Genomic DNA, 14,871 nt, shown 5'->3' on the forward strand with positions numbered 1-14,871 from the left:
TTCTCTGGAAAATTCCTTAGAAATGCGAGAAGCACATTTCGTTCTGTTTTCGTGTGGCTGAAGTCCAATGCATATTGACGCTGGACACGCACAAAGCCTAGAGTGTATTAGAAAAGCAGTTGACACTTCTCTTCGTAGCCAGTCAGGATAATCATTTTCTTGAGTGCTAGCACAGTGTGCTCTGTTTGAGGTGGAAATTTATTGAAGGAAAGCATCTGGAAGGCGTTCCTGTCAGAGACAAAGTGTAGCCTTCTCTGGTTGGGAGAGACGACTCTGTGGGGCTTTTATTAGGAGCTTCTCACTGAAAGCTTTTCAGATTTATCAAAGTCTCCTCGGCGCAGGCCATACCTGCTGCATCTGAGCTATTGCAGAGACTATTCTTTAGTACATGTTTGTGTTCGAGTTTCTATTACCCGTTTGGATGCCGGCTTACACATATATAGAAATGTTCTCTTGGAACTGGAAAAAATCTACATGATTAATTTGAAAAACTGCTGTCCAGAAATAATGGCAGTTTGTTGCATTTTGAGTAAAATGTGGAGTGAAAACAAGAGAACAATCAGGGACAGATATCTATTTCTCCATTGACAACATCTTCACAAAATTGGATGCATTGCAGAAACAGCTTGCATCTTTGCGGACAGCCTGTGAAATGTAACACTGCTGAACAGCTGGTCGCAGCACACCACAGCATTGCTTTCTCCACGCTGACTTTTTCTTTATTGGAAAACAAACTAGGCTGCTTTTGCTATCACTCTCTCCACCTACACAGAAGGTGAAACATCTAACGGCATCCTGGTCTTGTAACCTTTCAGTATACTTGCAAGAATGTGATGGATGTTTGTTTGTGTGTGTGTGGGTGTGGGTGTAGCTTTTCTAAAAAATAAATAAATAAAAAAATGCATGTGACGGTAATCTCTGTGGAATGAACATTGATCAAAAAGACAAAAAGAGGTCGGAAAATTAGACCAGTCATATAAAGGTGATAAGAGACGTGAAATAAGCCATGTATGCTTGAGTGGATGACACTGAAGGTCACCTGCTGTGATACGTTTGGATCAGTGAAGCCAGTATCTATAGCAATGATTGCCAGTTTGCCCTTTGAAGTTGCAGACATGCACTGACTTCCCTGTCTTGCATGCTGTGCGTGACCCTGTTTATATGCCTTTTCACCCACTGGAGATCATCTTAGTGCTAGAGCAGCCAGTACAACTCCTCGGGAGCAGCACTATGCAAGAATTAGGCATGCAAGATGAAACAGTATAAATGATGCAATGTCACTCGGGCTCAGTATTGCTTCTCATATTGCATATTTCACCCGAAAGCAACTTTTCCGAGCCACCCGCTTCTTTGCTTTGCCTGCCACCCCCATACCCCCTCACCGAGTGCCATATGCAAGGAAGTCATACTCTGGAGGGCTCAAGGAGCACAAAAGGCTAGAGGGTAGAGAGGGCCACAGCTCTGTAAAGTGCCTCAATGTCGCTTCATTTCCCCATTTTAATTGGGCTATCTAAATGCATCCCCGGTTTGTCAATACCCGCCGGGGTCCCAGATAAAAATGATTTGTCTCATGCATTCGGCGGCATGCTCTGCTGTTCCCCTTAGAGAGCTTGCCCTGCTAGTTGTCAGCAGCACAGTGTAATGGAGAGCGCTAGTTGTTTTTCAACCAGTAGTAGTAGTAGTAGTAGTAGTAGTAGTAGTAGTAGTAGACAAGAGGTGCTTTCCTGTAGAAGTTCCACCCTTTTTTTTTTCTGTACTTTGATTCTGTCACTCAGTAACAGTAAGCATATACACCCAGCGCTATGGAGACATTATAGGGCAAAGAGGCACAGAGACACATGCACAAATTCACATGAACTACATAACATGGGCCTATAGTTGTACAAGCATGTACACACGCCAGTACCCACTGAAGGTCAGCTCCATGAGACCAATCTTATCTGTGTTTTTATGTGCTCTGTGTCCTTGTCTTTTTTACACCTCCTGTTGCCATGTACCATCACTACCTCTCAGTGTTGGAGCCAGTGTTATCTGCAGACAGTCCTGAGGAAAAAATCAGGGCCAAAAGTGCGTCCTTGGTGGTGCGACTGTTAGGCAGAAGTTGCAAAAGATACATTTGTGCTGCATTTTAAAGCTAGCCATTTTGTGGTTTACTTACTCTGTGCAAGAGCTGCTTTTTATAATCCCCTGGGTGACCTCATGTATATATTAGTGTATATGTGTATGTTTGTATATATTGCTGCTACGTGCTTCCTGCAGATTTATTTTAAGTTATGATATGAACCATGTATGTAATGTAAATACCACAGCGCACTATCTGGGGGTGAATTAGCTCACAGACTAATGGCAGTAACCAAGCCTCACTAAATTGTGAACTGGACTGGGAATTCTAAACTAACAGGTGTTACCCAGCTGTGCTTATGGGCACGATGACATAGTGCTAGTCTTAAGAGCCCATCAGCAGCAGCAGCACACTGACTTTCACAGCTCAGTGTTTACGACACAGGTCAGCATTTTTTCACTGGCATGCAGCCACAGTTCTGTCCATCAACTATTCCACTGAATGGGAAAATAAACCACATCTGTTTGGAGTGCTTTTTAAGGATTTTTAAATTTTTGTGGAGAAATTATATGTTTACATACGGCTATACATCATTTTAGACTGCAGTGTTTCAACAAATATGTCTTATTTTTGTAATGCTGTGGTCATTCATTTGCTTGGTACTCTGCTGGATCTATACCAAGAAACTTACCTCGAAGCAGAACCCTCTTAAAATGTTTTGGGGAGACTTGTTAGATGGTGCAGACAGATATATTGATAAAGCCCAGGGCCAGTGTGATTCATCCCATCCTGCAGCAGCCAGTGCAGCATCCCATCAGATGAATGAAGGTACCACAGAGAAGCTGAGTTAAGATAGTTTGATTCATTGGCTCTTCACCTGCAAATAATCCTGGAGTTGCACAACAGATTTTATCCATGCATTTAAAATAAAGCCAGAAAAAAAAAAGCTATCTTAAAAAAAAAAAAAAATCAAATTTACCCTAAAATGTATTAACTGAGGCTTGCAGACTGGCCTAAATCAAGGAGAGGCTGGCTCCTTCAGATTGAAGAGGTTGTCAACCCCTTTTTTCAGCCTAATGAAATGAGCGGGGGATGGGTGGTTGTCACAATGTTATAAATTCTCTTGGTGGGGGTGCTTCCAACTCAATCCGAGCTCTTTGAAGGGGGTGGGGGGTGGGGCCAAAGATAAGTCCTAAAACAGCCTGAGCCTCAAAACCTCACTCGAGGCAACAGTTTTAATCTTGCATCTGGGCGGGGGGGGGGGGGTTCTTACTGCTCAGGTTCCATCTGTGTTTTGAGTTTTACATTACATTAAAATGAGATTACATTTGAAACAGTTCATGCTGTGCAGCTGACACAATACAGTAGCAAACATGACTGTAGCTTACAATTAATTTTCTCTCCCACACTGCTGTTGGGACCACCGACCAATGATCTTTACTCCTGCCTTTTACTTAAGTGTGATTTGTTCAACAGTTTCATCCCAGATTCATTTGACATTTGATGTGGCACAAGCTGTTTACACCCACAGATATACTTTTTCTCCTCTCCCCGGGGATGTGTGGGTGTAATAATTATTTTCCAGAAGGTTTTCTCAAACTCTCAAGAGAGTCTAAGAAAATACGAGGCTTCCAAAACATCCAGATTGTTCTGTTCTCCTTTTTGCAGATAGTTGTGATGTAGATTTCAGTAAGTTTCTATCCATGGTGCATGCATGATATCCCCATTTGTCTTTCAGTTCCGTTTTTTTTTTTTTTTTTTTTTTTTTTTAAAAGCCCATGCAGCTGAAATATATTTATATTTTAGTCCCTTCAAATTGAATCACTTTTTAATCAGATGACCCACATCCAATTTGTTATAAGCTAGAAAGAATGTTAAAGATAAAACAATTCTTTCTCTTGCAGAAATGTCTGTTGTGTTCTCAGATCTGCAGCCTCCAGTAAAATCAGACTGTCTTCCATTGTTAACAACAAAGAGAAATGTAGAGCACGTTGCAGTTTGCCATTTCCTCCAGTAAAGTTTAAGCCTGGAACAGATTCAACATTCTTACTCTTGGTAAAAAGCTTTATTTGTCCTTTATAGAATCTCATTGTGATTGTCTTTTGTTATGTTAGTTTATTAAAGTTACTATAGTGGCACTTTCCAGAATGAAACTAGCCCACAGCAGTCCAATTCTTAAAACTTAGTTCCACTTACATTAAAATCTAAGTAATATGAATCATTTAAATATTATTGCAAAATGATGGCCTGTCTTTAAAATCTTATCCTTTCTTTGAAGTCATTGAGTCATTGAACAGCATTTCCACTATATATATATATATATATATATATATAATATATATGACAAAAACAAACCCCACATCATTATGTGGAGGGTGAAACATTGTTGAAGCGCTGTTCAATGAGTCAAGTTACAGTCCACACAGTATCATTGGGATAAATGAGCAAACCTCTCCCCAAGGTCCGGAGGCTCTGTGAGCTATTAAGGCACGGGCGTCTCGCATGGCGAAACTCAGAGAGAGAGAGGGAATGTTTTTGGGGAAGAGAATGGTTGTGCTGACATCCTCTCTTGGTGCAATCCCTTGTCCTTGTAGGACAGAAGAGAAAACAGCACCAGAGGCTGACTTGGCTGTTCCTCTGAGCTCCGTCATAAATCCGACTGAACATTTCTGAACATCTGTTGTGGATGATTAGCTCCATGGCTAGCAGAGTTTGACCAGGGGGAGTGAGAACCAGTGTGTTTGCGAGTCGTGTATGTGTGTACTCGATGCCTTGCAGTTTTAAGAATGAGGGTTTTGCATATTTATCCCCCCTGACGCATCTTCTCCTTTTTTTCAATATATAGAGAGAAGGAAAAAATATTCTTGTAACTGTTACGTTATCCACAAAACACATTGGCGGGCATGTATTATCACAGTCCCTGGGGAATACTTGTTTAAGTCTCAAGGTCAAACTTAGTTAACCAGTTAAGTTTCACTAATAATGGCAGGGCAGATGCTTGAGTTTCATTTCAAAGCAAGAGTGAGGGCTCATTAGCCTGTGTGAGCTTACACTGGGACAGTCTTTTCCCTGGAAGGTGATCAATAGATAAGAGCCAGATACAGTCTCTAAGCAGCGGGAGTGCATCACAATCACGTATACTCCTTCCCTTCTATGTGCAGGTAAACCACAAGATGATCATTGGTCAGAGTTCAAAAAGGTAAAGCCTCCTCCCTTTTCATACTGAAATTTGACACCATGACATCACACGGTGGGTTTGGCTTCTCCCAGGCAGTCCCCGACTGCCCCTCAGTGTGTGAACAAGCTGTGACTCTGAAGGATCTCTTCCCAAGCTACTCTGCGATATAGCCACAGCTGGAAACTTATTACTGGAGAGCAAAAAGACAGTTCTTCTGGTTTAATGAAATGCTGTGAATGGAATAACTAAGCAGGAACTGGAGACGACTTTCTCTCACACAGGGTATCTTTCAGGAATAATCTTTTCCGATACTGCTGGATTTTCTTTTGTAGGATTTGGAAACTTGCTTTCTGGAATAAGTGCCTCGCAATAAAGAGGAATAAAAAGTATTTCTTTAAAATATTTCTTTATTTAAGTGGACCTACTTGAGATACATGGGTAAGTTCGAATTTTTTGCCACATAATCAGCCTGACATGAAAAAAACAGAAGTTTTTTAGTTCCTAAAACGAGTAAAGAGGCACAGGTGCATTTTTTTTGAAAGTGGGTGTACTGTGTAAGATGGTGTGAATTTCATTTGCCTGTGTATCCCTCTCCCAGTACCCTGGTTTTTGTTTTGGGATCTAACTTCTTGCAACTTGCTTGGTATAATAAAAGTAACAATATAAGTTGATGTGTTACACTTCAGTGGTCAGGTATTTTCTTACTACTCTTTTGTCTCCCTTACTTTTGTCCTTGCTCACTCTTGCTTGTGAAGCCAAAACAATAGTTTAACCTCGTGTTGGCTTAGCTCTATTGGCTGGCTCTCTGGCAAATTGCCTTGTCTGGTGCAAGCCCTCCCCTACGTATTCAGAGGACTTTGAAAAGAAGGGCCATAGAATGTCCCTTAGCTACCGCTGCTAAGGTTAGACACCCTGCAGCTCTACTGCATTAGGCCTACGCTGAGGCTAAACAACCTGCTTTTTCAGTTGTCTATATCTCCCTGGGCAATCTCGAGGGTAAAATTTCAGGAACAAGAATTTCAGTTAGAAGTTGGCTACGAAAGGCTTTGAAATCCCAGATAATTGCAGAGGAGAACTTCTGAAAGTCACAAAATGTGATTTGTGGAAAATGGTTGAGTCTTGGTTGCCACAAAGCATATGCTGTAATGGGTGTTTCTTTGTGTGTCTTCAAGTTTTGCTTTTCCTATAATTGTGAAGTACACCGTTATGAGTAAATCTGCAGGACTCTTTTTGATCCCGTTTAACCAGCTCTAAATGTTCTCTTCAGATGCAGTTGTGTGATAAATCTTTCAACTGAGAAAGTTTTTGACCGAGTTTTTTAATCTTGGCCACAGAAAATGTGGCAGTTGTTACTCAGTAACTCTGGAGCACAAAAGGAGGGTTGATGTCAGTGGGAAAATCTTTTACTTTGACCTTTTCCATCAAAGCTGTCTTAAGCTTTCAAAAAACACAGCCAAGACAGCATGTTTGTTTCATTTTGTTTGGCCTTTGAAAGGGCCAGACGTCCCCATAAGTCTGCTCTGCTGTAATGGGAACTTTGTGCTATTTGTACCAAAAATCGGTTGTTGTTTTTTTTTTTCTTTTTTGTTCAGTGTGGAATCTACCTCTGTTAGTGCTGATCTCAAGTGGTTCCCTTAGACTTACTTGAAAAAAAAAGATGGTTCAGTTTGGTTCAAAATGTCCGCTCAGCAGCTCTGTAGTGTCACAAAAATGACAAACTGTCAACTGTGGTCATTTGTTGAAACAGAGCGACCCTTGTCCACCTCTTGGGTGATCTGTAAGTCGATGTCCTTCACCTCCGCCGGACAGGCCGTCCTCTTTTGCGACTGTGCCTCAGTCACCTCATCAGCACTAACGTTCCAGAGAAACATTAAGTGATGTCCTGAGGAAATAACTGCAGCCATTTGTGTACCACTGCTCTTTTATTAAATTCCCAGACCAAACATGGCCTATATAATATGCTTTGCTCAAAAGGCTGTCTTGGTTGAAGTCTTTCCTTCTGAATAAATTACCCTGTGAGGAACAGTCAGTCACTCAATCTCTCTCCCTAACGGATTCCTCAAAAGTAATTATGGGCTGAGCATATGGATTTTTCCATAGAACTTGATTTCTCATCATTGGTGGATTGGGTGATGTGTAATGACTTGTTAACGCATGACAGATTTGCTTAATCACTCTCATGCCTGTTGGGACAAGAAAGAAGTTGCTTACAATCACAGATCAATCTCTGTGAAGGCGGCTGTGTCAGTGGAGCAAGACATTTGCCGCGACACATACTGTAAATAGAAAACACAGAAGGGTTTGTTGGGTTGTTCAAGTTCAAAGCTTTGATGCTGATGCTTAAACAAATTCTTTGGTCTCAGACTTTAAAATCTTGGCAGAGGCGAGGAGGGTGTTCATTCGTTGGGTGTCAGCAATTGTTGCCCGACGCTGACGAGGTCATAGGTAGTTGTTTTATGTTGACGAGGCCCAATTCTCAATACTAAATAAACATGTTTACACAGTTAACATGTTTATGAGTGTGACAGATACATCCCGCATAACGTGCGTTGTCAATCAGCGGCCACTGCCTGTGTGATGTGCTAGCTGTGCTGATAGTCACTTTGTGCTTTTATTTGTGACACTTCCTTCTTGCAGACAGCGACTTATTCGTCGTGACAGGTGCTGAGGAGAAGGTTTCGAAAAAAAAGGCCCTTCTTTACCACTAAAATCACCAGTGTTTTGACAAGAATGCTTTTCTCAGCTGCCCCAAGCAGAGAGCTCATTTGATCGAAGTAGGTCTTTGCGTATCCTTTGACATCCGCGCACACGTTGAGGTTTTGACACGAGATCATATCCGAGACAGGTTTATTTTAGGGATGGCATTGTTATTTTTGTTGTAAGTAAGTAAGCGATGAATGGAAATTGTCCTGTTTAAAACAAACAAACAAACAAACAAACTACATCCGTTAAAGAGTAGCTTTCGGTCATTGTTAAAAGTGAACTGAAGCGAATCTGGGCGCTCGGAGCGTAGATTACATTCTTGTCTTTCCTCCCCTTCATTCCTTTTCCGCGCTCCTGTTTACATTATATATTTTATTCTGCATTTTAAATGTATCTTTTATGGCCTGTTACAGCTTACCATCAGAGGTCTGTTTTGTGCTCATAGCCTTGCACCTTTCATTTAAACCGTGGCTTTTTGCATTACAGCCATGGGTTTCTCAACGGGAACACAAATCCGCTTTGTCAGAGAGGACATTTTCCCCCTTGCACAAAACTCATTTCAATTCCACATCATCCCATTACGCCTCCACATTGATTGAAACAGCCTCCATTTCCAGGGGGTAGCTGCATTTTTCTGTAGTCTGCATGTATGACAAGGCCAAAGCTTACGCTTGTATATGTGCACTATGCGACGGCGCAGGTCCAAAACGTCCAGTGACCATGGCAAATAGAAATTCTGTAATGCATTAAACTATTTTCTGAAAGTGGAGAAAGCTAGAGATCACTGTTGTCTCTGTTGCATGATTGTATTCATGCACTAAACTGTTATGTCACTCAGTTATTCCATGGTACACTGATACTGATCTTATTGCTGAGGTAGTGTCTTTCACTGGAGTAAAACAAGGTCAGATTTCTTCCTCTTGGACGACCATTAAAGGGAAATGAACTTTGCAGCTTTACCTTCCTCTTCATTATGGCGGGATAACTGTGATGCTTAACTGCGCAAACAAAAAAAAAATGTAGGCTTAATTTATTCTGTGCTTGGTTCAGGAAGTATAATCATGTGGCTGATTTATCCCTGGGCCTCCACCAGCACCTTTGTTTGCTCAGCCTCCCAATTTCTTCTAATGCCTTGCTGTGCTTAAACCCGACATTCTGCTTCATTACTTTATCAGCCCTCCTGTCACTTCTTTTATCAGCCCACGCGTGTCACTTCTAATGAAATAACGAGTCTTCACACTCTTGGCTACTCATACACGGATTTGGACATGCTTGCGTTGGAGAGCACAGAATGTGTGTTTTGTGGTGGGATGCGTTCAAGATCAAACATTTAGTTTTTGTTCATCTTGTGGCTCAATCCTCAAACACAGGTAATAACTCTTCCTCCTGCAGAACTCTTGGGTCCCAGGCTTGTTTTGGGAAGATGGATGGAGATTCATTTGGCTTCATTATAACGCCTGATTTATTTATAGCCTGCCTGCGCAGCGCCTCTTGGCCCACTGTGGCCCGGTAAGGATGCTGGAGGCTGCGGCATTGATGAAACATTCCTGTGTCCAGGGGGTATTCTCTGAGGAGAGCACTGCTTGTTTAAGGGAGGGTGATAATACAAGAACCATGGGCAATGCCACTGAAATCTTAATTCCACCAGCCCTGCCTAGCTACAGCATTCCTACTTAAAAGCTTTTCCTCTAGACTTGCGCTGTGGGGTGTTGGGCTTGGTTGTGATGCCACAAAGCCCAACACCATGAAAGCATGCGATGTGGTCTTGTCTTGTTCTGTGAAGGTAGTTTCCATAACAAACAACTGAAGGGAAAGCTTGCTTAAAAATATTGAACCCCTAAAACACACTTGTATATTCCGCCTATGCACAATTTGGAGTTCCACAGCACCAATCCCAAAACCTTTATCTGGATCTCCCCCTTTAGCCTTAGAGATTACTGCTTCACAACCCTGGAGCAGGGATGCTGTCTGCCTGGTAATTTGATGGCTAATCCCCTGCCTCCTCCCTACAAATCTCTTCCCTGATAAAGGGGTTGCCTCTACATTAGTAAACATGGGAGACTTGGCCGCTTTGGCTGACTGTTAGACAAGAGGACTGGTTGAGGAAGGGGGAAGTATATGGATAACCAGCGAGGAAAGCCCCTTTGCATTTTGTGCGATGAAATTAAATTCAAATATATGCCAAGTTGACTGTTTATACCAGAGAAAGGACTTTAAACTTGCTGTTAGAGCAATCTGTTTCTTGCATGAGGTAAATAATGCATAACACATTTTTGTACTTGTTGGTCAAAGTCTTATAAAAATGATCCTTCTGGTTCAGTATCTCTTGAGCTTTGTGGTTTTAATGGTTTGACGGGGAGCTGTGAAAATGTTGTGCTTTATAGAGCGATTCCATAAAAGTCATTGTTAATGCACATTCATTAGCTTTTTGACCCGAATATGTTATTCCAATGCTACTGCCACGACTAGACACGATGGCTCACTTAAAAGGAATTCGCTTTCTCAGATCTTACTTCACAGTATTACGCTGGCCTGTATGGACTCTGTACGTGACCGAGCATTACTGATTGCAGACTCAAGTGTTTCATTTGGTTTTAGCCTACATCCCCTGCATCATTTCTGGTTCCCGGCTCACTGTTTATCTCCTGTGATGGTGCATCAACAAAACGCTAAGCCTGGGAATCAAAGCTGACGCCTTCAGCCTAAACATGCTCAGCCAAGTTTAACAGGACTTGGCAAGATAGCATTTAACCAGTCTACGGGATGACCTCATCATGGCGACTGAAACATTGGCTGTGATGGCTTTTCATTTGCTGACCTGACAGAAGCACTTTAGGCGTCAGGGTGGATCTGTTGAGATGACTGACAGGACCTGTCCCTGCACGTCTTCTTGTACGCGGAACGTCCTGGTGTTTGGTTTAATCGTTGTCACAGAGTGAGATGACATGTCAGCAGAAATTTGGTGAGATCTCTGTTTTGAGCACTTTGCAAACAGTCTGAAATCACATCTAAACAGAGTGACTTCAGTAAAGGTCCCACATTGCATGTCTTTTTTGTTTTTTTTTTTACGAACCCAAGATGTCTTTGAGCAGCATGTATGTGTATTAGTGACTATAAAGATTGGTTAGACCGTGAGTGAGGTTTACTTGGTTTTTTAGGTTTTTTTGTGTTTTTTCGTCTATAAATGGCAATAAATCTGTGGCATGTTATGTTCTACTTCACTTTTCTTCCTGTTCTTTGTGCTGCTGTAACATGTGAAACCACAAATGAAAGTCTATGTCAACTTTAGAACAGTTTACTGCATTGGATGTATTTGTAAGTTTGCACTGAATCTCTGAAGAAGCCCTTGTCTAATTATTATTTTATGAAGTGGATTCTTACCGAACAATTTGATTAGTCATTAAAATCGTCTGACTCATAGTCAGCCTGGATTTTCTCTAACTGGATGCGTCGATGAGGTCTGTAATCACACTGTGTGTACTGTGTGTGTGTTTTGTGTCAACGTCTTGTTAGTGAAGCTACAGAACAGTGACTCTACACTGGCGGTAATTGATAGTCTACGGGCTGTCTCAGCTGCAGGTAAATCCTATCTGTGTGGAAGGGGGTGGGGTAGAGGAGAGAGTATAAATAAGTCTTCCAAGGACTAAGGATTTCAGTATAACTAGAGGCAAAGGGTGATGGTTGAAGAAGTGTTTAATATGGTAGAGGTTTTCCTTTGCAGACACTTAAAATTCTTTCCAGGATAGCACAGGCTTGAATTTACATTTCAGCTTTATTTTCCCGTGTTTCACAATATGTAATACCCCATGTTGTCTTTCTTGTGCATTTATTCCTTAAACTAGTGCATAAAAACAAAGTGCATGTGCTTAAGTGTGGCTTTTTCCTCCTTTGAAACGCTTCCATCAGACTGGCAGTGAAAATGATTTTTGTGCTTTACCCAGAGAGATGGACCGTAGAGAGAAAGCAAGATAGAGCAAGAAGGGGCCGAGGGCCAGAGAGATTGGTCCCAGAGAGAGATTCATAGGTAGTAATGAGGACGTTGGTGAAGTGCAGGTCGTCGTGTTGTGGCTCTGGCCTGTCAGTATAATGGACCTTACTAGTCAGCTGGCGATCGATTGTACTGCTCACGACCTCGGCCGCCTGTTGTTCTTCACTCTTCCTGTCCGTCAACCTGCCACCCAGAGATGGAGGACGAAGCAGAATCTTTTCCCAGACGACAGATGCCGTGTCCAGATACTTTCTCATTACCTGAAAGGTGGCCTGAGGAGAGGAAGGCAGGTCTACCTCCAAACTTCCATCTAACACAATCTGAGCAGATAGCGAAGTACTATTTTAATTAATTATTACTATTGTAATTCATTTATTTTTGGCCTGTGGCTAGTAAGCACCAATCAGAATTCAGTTGGTTTGGGACTACAACTAATCATCTACTTTTATTATTATTATTATTATTATTATTATTTTTAATAACAAAAAATTCGGCTAAAAAAAAAAAGCCCAGCAAAGAACCTGAGGCATTGTTCTAATCTTATGAGCTAAATCAAGTTAATTTGTTGTTTCTTGTTAAAGCACGTACAGCATTTAACTGATGTTTATATTTGATATTAATAACTTTCTGGTATTGTAAAATTTGGTTTTGTCTACCCTGACACTTGTCGATATCTCATGTTCATATCATGTAGAAGTATATGTTAGATTAGAAATTTATTGGCAGACATGCCGAGTTAGTTTAGAGCCTACATCTTCCTAATTGATAGCTCTAGAGCATAGTTACTTCCTGCTAGCATTATACTCCTTTGATGAACATTGTCCAAGCTGAGAGTCCCTGCTTCTCTTGCCCTTTATCGAATGGCCTCTGCCTATTCCACACTAATCTCTTTTACATTTTAAATCCTCCGGCCTCTGGAGAGCGATGGGGATATATGGTTCCATCTGCTCCAGCAGACTGGCTCGTGGCTGAGACGGAGAGAAAGAGACAGAGAAGAAGGCATGGTCAGGGAGAGAGAGGAGGAAGCAGGGGGATGGAGAAACAGAGACTGACAGAAAGACAGAACAGCTTATTAGAATCTGCCTCTTTTCACTCGTTAGACAGTAGCTGAGAGGATAGCCGCCTGGAATCCAAGGCAGGACACAAGTTGGACCAGGACCTTGAGGGATTTTGTTTTTTCCACATTTGCAATTGCAGCTAACCCAAGTTAAATCTGCCCAGTCTTAACTGTTTCAGGTTGGCCATGAGTCTTAGCTTTCCTTTGTGTAACACCTGGAGTTTTTGTTTCAGGGTAGAGCTCAGAATAGCATTCGTTTGTGTTCTTGTTTGTGCACCTGGTATAAATGCCTGATTGTATACAAGGTGCTTTTCCCACTATGCCTCGAGTTAGTCTAACCATTCTTTGTGTCAACACAGGGTTTGTTCTTCTGTACCTCAGACCGCAGTGGATTGTTTTCCCTTTTACTCCCACATGCCCTAATGTAGGGATAGATAATAAGTTATGTCAATGCACAGTTTCATCTGTGAGTTTTACCTTTGAGAACACAAAAGCCCATTCAGTAGGCTATTGTATAAAAAAGGACATTCTGTGTCATCAAATAAATACAGTCTACAGCTGCGCACCCTCACGTCTGTGTTTAGCGGTTGATTTTCAAAGGTGTTATTGTGGCTGACTTAGCAGTTCCTTCGAGGTAGATCTGCGTAAACAGATGTAGTGAGATAAGGAGCTGCTTGCAAGATTGCAACAAGATAAACATTCACTCCTTCATTTATGAATGACCACTTTTTCTTAATAGTCATCGGTAGAAGTCTGGTGAATATGTGCAATCAAAAGTTAGGGTGTGCAATATAGATATACCTCTCAATAAAAAAAAAAACTGTGTAATTAAGTTCTAGACACATCAAAGAATTTTATTAATTTTATGAAAAATTGCAAATCCAATAGTCTCTGAAGTCCTGCATTATTTTCTTTTATAGGATACACTAAAGTAAGGGAAGAAGCTTCGTAAATTATCTGCCAGTCTCATTATATACATCCTCATACACCCCAACCTTACTAAGCATTGTGGCAAACAATAACCAGTTGCTGTGCTGTCATCGAACACTAAGGCCACAGCTTCTTTCTCATGTTGGCCTCTGGAGGGTCCATGCCAGCCAAAGAACTTCACTCCCAGCGCTTTACAGTTACTAATCTGGGCTGACACCAAGCTGATTTACAATACCCCCTACCCCAAACAGTGACTGACTAGAGGTAATTGATTTAGAACAGTGCAGACACCCGCTGAATAGTATGAAATCCTCATACACTATACAAAGCTTGCTCCCATATTCCCACCTTAGTGCCAAATGTAAAAAAAGAAAAAATATATGCATTTAAAACTAAACTTCTTACAATATTTCCCTTTTGGAAAATTTCTGCTGTTTCTGGACACTGCAGTCTGTCCACATTATATCCATGGATGAGCTGAACCTGAACAACTGCCTCTTGTTTGGCCAGTTATTGATCTATGGAGCTCTATATTTACCAGTCTTTGGGTGCACATGCCTTCACTCTGTTTGTCTTTTGCTGACGGAGACGAGGCTTTCTGCCCAGGAGGTGGGGGATTGAAGTCCTCTGCGTGGTGCGAAGGGGTGGAGGAGTGGGGGGTCCATGCCTTCTGTGCTGCCTGCCTAGTCATTTTATGGCACCATCTGTCCACAAGCTAACTGTCAAGTAGTGACGTCTTAGCTCATCTTTCTTGCCCGACAGTGCGGATTTTCTTTTGATATATATGTGCACATCTGCTGTTGAGAATGTGTCTCAGTTTATATTGCTAATTTAATGTTTGGCTATTTGCATAGAAGCAATTAATTATTCACTAATTCATTTCTAGACATCACTAAAATAAATACTAAACAAAAAGAAATCTGAAAACCTATTTAAATCTCTCAGCTAGGGCA

General features: G+C 41.5%; 1 protein-coding gene across 22 annotated transcripts in view; it reads left to right on the plus strand.

Annotated features, from left to right (window-relative positions):
• Nucleotides 1–14,871, plus strand: part of LOC102303372 (receptor-type tyrosine-protein phosphatase F) — a 157,817-nt gene that overhangs the window by 36,252 nt on the left and 106,694 nt on the right. The window contains exon 1 of one of the 22 annotated variants that reach the window (XM_014338181.2): nt 4,451–5,678. The exons of the other annotated variants lie outside the window; for them this stretch is intronic. The gene's annotated coding sequence lies outside the window, so the exon portion shown is untranslated. Of the gene's footprint in view, nt 1–4,450; nt 5,679–14,871 lie in introns of those variants that run through there. 22 annotated transcript variants of the gene reach the window in all.

Source organism: Haplochromis burtoni, unplaced genomic scaffold, assembly GCF_018398535.1.
Source record: "Haplochromis burtoni strain Fernald_Lab_line unplaced genomic scaffold, NCSU_Asbu1 Contig_219, whole genome shotgun sequence".
Taxonomy (NCBI): Eukaryota; Metazoa; Chordata; class Actinopteri; order Cichliformes; family Cichlidae; genus Haplochromis; species Haplochromis burtoni.